Here is a 6,740-nt window from a genome sequence, read left to right on the forward strand (position 1 = left end):
TTCAGTAGGTGTAAGTTTATTCAAGTCAAGTCTTTTATATAAGGAGAAAAGCATAACACTAGCACCAGCTCCTAAATCACACAAAGCAGTTTTCACATAATTCTTTTTGATAGAGCAAAGTATAGTTGGTATTCTCGGATCTCCAAGTTTTTTGGGTACTCCATCTTTAAAAGTATAAATAGCAAGCATAGTGGAGATTTCAGCTTCTGGTATTTTTCTCTTATTTATGATGATGTCTTTCATGTACTTTGCATAAGGAGGCATTTTCAAGATATCAGTCAAGCGAGTACGCAAAAAGACTGGCCTCAGCATTTCAGCAAAGCGTTCAAATTCTTCATCATCTCTCTTTTTAGTTGACTTGGGTGGAAAAGGCATAGGTTTTGAACCCACGGTTCTCTTTCTTTACCGTGTTTTCTAGCAATGAAGTCTCTTTTATCATATCTTTTATTCTTAGGTTGTGGGTTATCAAGATCAACAGGTGGTTCTATCTCAACATCATTATCTGGTTATTTTTCATTATTTGTTTGAGTATTATCATGAACCTCATCATTATCTTTTTCATTATCACTAGGTAAATGTTCATTACCAGTCTGAGTTTCAGCATCAGAGATAGAAGTTTCATTATCATTATCAGGAGGTTTTTCTATTTCAAGTTCACTAGAAGTATGCAAAGTCCTATCATTTTTCTTCTTCTTTTTCTTTCTAGAAGGACTAGGTGCATCAGTGTTAACTCTTTGTGAATCTTGTTCAATTCTCTTTGGGTGTCCCTCAGGATAGAGTGGTTCTTGAGTCATTTTACCTCCTCTAGTTGCAACTCTAACAGCAGAGTCATGTATATTATTATTCATTTCATCAAGCAACTCTCTTTGAGATTTAGCAACTTGTTCTAACTGAGTTTGAACCATAGAAGCATGCTTTCCAACACCTCTAACATCATTTGATATTCTAAATAACAAGTCACTCAAGTGAGTAATCGTATCATAATTGTATTTCAATTGTTTCATAACATTTGCATTGAAGTGATCTTGTTTTATAATATAGTTTTCAAACTCATAAATGCATTGGCTAGGATGCATATTGTGAGGATTGTCATTATCACTGAACTTCATTAGAGAATTTACCTCTACCACCTTAGGCATTGGTGGTGTATTAAGCAATGTATTTCTTCAATAGGAGGTAAATTTTTAACATCCTCAGCTTTAATACATTTTTCCTTCATAGATTTCTTTGCCTCTTGATATCTTCAGGACTTAGATATAATATAGCCCTCTTCTTTGGAGTGGGTTTGGGCGGTGGTTCAGGAAGAGTCCAATCATCATAATTTTTCAATATGTTATTCAGTAATTCTTCAGCTTTCCCAACAGTTCGTTCCCTGGAAACACAACCAGCACAACTATCTAGGAAGTCCCTAGAAGCATCAGTTAGTCCATTATAGAAGATATCAAGTATTTCATTTTTCTTAAGAGGATGATCAGGCAAAGCATTAAGTAACTAGCAAAGCCTCCCCCAAGCTTGTGGGAGACTCTCTTCTTTAGTTTGCACAAAGTTAAATATTTTCTGTAAAGCAGCTTGTTTCTTATGAGCAGGAAAATAGTTTTCAGAGAAGTAACAAATCATATTCCGGGGACTATGCACACAACCTGGAGCAAGAGTATTGTAACAAACTTTAGCATCACCCTTTAATGAGAAAGGAAATAATTTGAGAATAAAGTAATAGCGAGTTTTCTCATCATGAGTAAAAAGGGTGGCTATATCATTCAACTTAGTAAGATGTGCCACAACAGTTCCAGTTTCATAACCATGGAAAGGATCAGATTCAACCAAAGTAATTAACTCTGGGTCGACAAAGAATTCATAATCCTTATCATCAATAAAGATAGGTGAAGTAGCAAACTTAGGATCATATTTCATCCTAGCATTCAGAGATTTTTCTTTGTACTTGCATAATAATTTCTCCAAATCATCTCTATCTGTACAAGCAAGAATATCTCTAGTTGTCTCCTCATTCATAACATAACCTTCCAGTACCTTAGGCAATTCATATCTTGGAAGGCTAGTTCTAGCAGGTGTTTCAGGAGATTCAGTTTCAAGCTCATCATCAGATTCAACAACATCATGTTGTATTACTCTAGCAATTTGTTCATCAAGAAATTCACCAAGTGGCACATCATCATTATCAAGCAAGGTACTAGCATCATCATAAACATTATCCATAGCAGGAGTAGTATCATCAATAACTTGCGACATATCAGAATTGATAGCATGTGGTGGTGTTGCAAGTTTACTTATAATAGAAGGTGAATCTAAAGCAGAACTAGATGGTAGTTCCTTACCCCCCCCCCCTCGTACTAGAGGGAAATATCTTAGTCTTAGCATCCTTCAGATTCTTCATAGTGATAATATGATAATAATCCCAAGTGACTCAACAAATATAGCTATGCTCCCTGGCAACGGCGCCAGAAAAAGGTCTTGATAACCCACAAGTATAGGGGATCGCAACAGTTTTCGAGGGTAGCATATTCAACCCAAATTTATAGATTTGACACAAGGGGAGACAAAGAATATTTGAAGGTATTAGCAGCTGAGTTTTCAATTCAACCACACCTGGAGATTAATTATCTGCAGCAAGTAATCAGTAGCAAAGCAGTATGATAGTTTTGATAATAGTAGCAGCAGTAACAGTAACAGTAACAATGATAGCAGTAATTTTGTAGCAAGTGTAACAGTGATGATAGCAGTAATAACTTAGCAAGAACAATATCAGATAAATTTGCAGGCATTGGATCGATGACTTGTTGGATGATATTCATCATGAGACAGTTATAACCTATGGCGATATGGCACTAGCTCCAGTTCGTCAATATAATGTAGGCATGTATTCCGTAATAGTCATACATGCTTATGGAAAGAACTTGCATGACATCCTTTGTCCTACCTCCCGTGGAAGCGGGGTCCATATTGGAAACTAAGGGATATTAAGGTCTCCTTTTAATAGAGAACTGGAACAAAGCATTAACACATAGTGAATACATGAACTCCTCAAACTACGATCATCACCGGGAGTGGTCTCGATTATTGTCACTCCAGGTTGCCAGATCATAACACATATTAGGTGACTATAACTTGCAAGATCGGGTCTAGAACATGGATATACTGATGATAACATAAACGGTTCAGATCTGATTTCATGGCACCCGGGCCCAAAGTGACAAGCGTTAAGCATGGCAAAGTCATAGCAACATCAATCTTAGAACATAGTGGATAATAGGGATCAAGCCCTAACAAAACTAACTCGATTACATGATGAATCTCATCCAACTCCTCACCGACCAGCGAGCCTACAAAGGAATTACTCACTCCCGGTGGGGAGCATCATGGAATTGGCGATGGAGAAGGGTTGGCGATGATGAAGAATGAAGGTCCCCTCTCCAGAGCCCCAAACAGACTCCAAATCTGGCCTCCCAATGAAGAATAGGAGGTGGCGGCGGCTCCGTCTCATGGATCGCGACAATTCTTTCTCCCTGACATTTTTCTGGAAAAATAGGATTTTACAACGTCGGTTTCAGGGTCTGCGGGGCCACCAAGTGGGGACAACCCACCTGGGCGCGCCCTGGTGGGTTGTGCCCACCCAGGTGCCCCTCTCCGGTAGGTCTTGGATCCAGAAATTCTTATTCATTATATAAAAATTCCTCGCAAAGTTTCATTCCATTCAGAGAGCTTTTATTTCTGCACAAAAACAACATCATGGTAGTTCTGCTGAAAACAGCGTCAGTACGGGGTTAGTTTCATTCAAATCATACAAATTAGAGTCCAAAACAAGAGGAAAATCGTTAGGAAAAGTAGATACGTTGGAGACGTATCATAATCTGGTGTGACATGAAAGAGACGTTCAGTGGGTGTTTCATTGGAGATAGTACGACTGGGCCACATGTTAATGAGATGCACGACAGTAAGAAAGGCTTGGTCCCAAAATTTAAGTGGCATTGAAGCAGAAGCTAAGATAGCAAAGGCCGTCCCATTGGTCCGCCCGCCTTGTCCTTCTCTTGGCCTGCCCGTCGGTGACACAGCCATCCCACTTTCCCTCCATTTCGTCCAAACCTTCCCGCGCCTCCTCTCGCTTCTCCATGGACGGCGACCCGATGAAACCCAGCGATGCGTGGCCGCGCGCCCCTCGGCAAAGAAGAAATGTCCCAAGGGTCCCAGGAAGCCTCGATCCAAGTGCACGCTGGAGGAGATCGCCTTCCTCAACAAAGAAGCGACGAAGAGAAGGGGCTGGCAGGCTAAGGCAAAGGAGACGAAGGCGGCTGCGGCCTACGCCCTCGCGGCCGATTGCCCCAAGTTCAAAGACCAATATGCCACTCGTAAGAAGAAAGGAGGGAAGAAGGCCGTGGCTGATGAGGGAGACTTGCTCAAGAGGCTGAGGGGCAAGACATAGTCAAAGGCCCGTAAGAGGCGTGATGCGTCTTCCGTTGCCTTGCAAGGCACTTTGCAGGGCATGATGAGCCAAAAGGAATGTCGGGACGAGAGGAAGAGCAAAGGTAAGGAGGAGCAAATGAAGATTTATCTAGAGCTCCAAACGAAGAAGCTTGCCATGGAGGAGGCAACGAAGAGGAGGACGCTTGACATCAAGGAGGCCGCTCAACTCAAGAAGCTCGAGATCGAGGCCACCATGTTGGACATCAAAGCTAAAGAGGTGGCACTCGCGTTCATGAGCGTGGACAAGACCAACATGTCGCCGGAGAGGAAGGCTTGGTTCGCTAATCGATAGAAGGAGATGTTCACCCGCGACAGCTTGAACTAGGTGAGGCCTCGGGCCATGGCCGACGCCCGTTCATTTTGAAGGCTAGCTGGTGTGCCGGACGCTAGCTTTGTTGCCGGCGTGAAACATGTCCGTTTTGAAGGCTGGCTTTGTTAGCGGCATGAAAACATGTCCTTTTTGAAGGCTGGCTCCTGTGCCGGCCGCTGGCTCTGTTGTCGGCGTGAGAATGTAGGCCGCCGACTGTGTTGCCGGCCGGCGTGATGAACTAGTGTGAACCGCGGCTGCGGCCAAACATCCTTTTGTTCACTTTTGCATGCATGGGGACAAGATGGAGCCGAAGATGCGTTTGCGCGTTGGGCGCCTGACCGACGCAAACCCAAATCTGAACGGACACGACCCCATCCCCACCCCAAACGGACGAAATCCAGATAAAACGGACGTCCGTTTGGTGTCGTGCATTGGAGTTGCCCTAAGGATTCTCTTAAAAAAACTACTTACACGTGCCAAGCGGGCTGTGCCGTGTGCCGTGCCGTGCATGCCAAGCGGGCTTGGCCTAGACGGACAAGGGGAGCGCCTGTATGGCGACCTACGCGCTGCGGAAGAAGCGAGCGTGCACCCCCTCGCTCCCCCTTCGGGCACTGCTAGGCCGGCCCATGTGCGGGCCGGGACACCGCCTTGTTTTTTTATTTCTCCTTTATTTTCAGTAATTCGGGATATAAAAAAGTTCTAAAATCTCAGAAAAAGTTGCTAATTTTAATAAAACAATCACGATTTTGAAACGTATTCATGATTAGAGAAAAATGCTTAGTAATTCCAAAACTGTTCACGAATTTGTAAAAAGATGTCCACAAACTCAAAAAATGTTCATGATTTTGAAAAAAATCATGATTCAAAAAAATGTTCATTAATGCAAAAAAGGTTTGTGGATTTGAAAAAATGTTCATGATTCAAAAATATGCTCGCTAATTTGAAAAATGGTCATGAATTTGAAAAAAATGTTCACTAATTCAAAAATGTTCGTGAATTTGAAAAAAATATTCACGATTCAAAAAAAGTTTGCTAATTCTAAAACTATTCACAAATTTGAGAAAAATGTTCATGATTCAAAAAAATGTTCGCTAATTCGAAAAATGTTCATAAATTTGAAAAAAAATCCGTGATTCAAAAAAATATTCGCTAGTTCAAAAAACATTCACAAATTTGAAAAGAAATGTTCACGATTCAAATTTTTTTCGCTAAATCGAAAAATGTTCACGAATTTGAAAAAAATATATTCATGATTCAAAAAAAATTCACTAATTAAAAAAATGTTCACAAATTTGGGAAAAAATGTATAAGATTTTGAAAATTTAGTCTATAATTTTATAATGTTCATTATTTAGAAAAACTGTTCATGAATTCAAAAACATGTTCATGACTTAAGAGAATGTTCACAAATTTCTTAAAAATGTTCAAAACTTTAAGAAAATGTTCATAATTTCGAAAATGTTCGTGGGTTATCAAAAGTGCTCATGGTTACAAAAAATGTTCATTATTTTGGAGAATGTACACGAATTAGTAAAAATAAAACCACGGTTTTGAAAAATTGTTCATCATTCCAAAAAAATATTAACGACTTAAAAATAAATCACAAATTAATATATTTTCGGAAATTGGAAAAAAAGAATAAAAATTAAAACATATAAGTAAAGAAAAATCGAAAATAAAATAGAAAAACAAAAATAAAACGAAAAAAATGAAAAACCCGGTTCAGGGAAGGTTCTAGAACCTTCCCAAACCGGTTGGGGGTGAAACCCCGAAATGGGCCGGCCCATATTAACAGCACGGAGCGAGCACGCGCTAGTTCGCTCCCGACGGACAAGCACGGCACAGGGCGGGCCACAAGCCAGGCACACGACGTGCCACGGCCCACGGGCCAGCCACGCGAAAATCAACCCGTTTGGCCAGGTTGCCCCCGACCCGCCCTCTCCCCACCCCACCC

This window comes from Triticum dicoccoides, chromosome 7A (genome assembly GCF_002162155.2).
Source record: "Triticum dicoccoides isolate Atlit2015 ecotype Zavitan chromosome 7A, WEW_v2.0, whole genome shotgun sequence".
NCBI lineage: Eukaryota > Viridiplantae > Streptophyta > Magnoliopsida > Poales > Poaceae > Triticum > Triticum dicoccoides.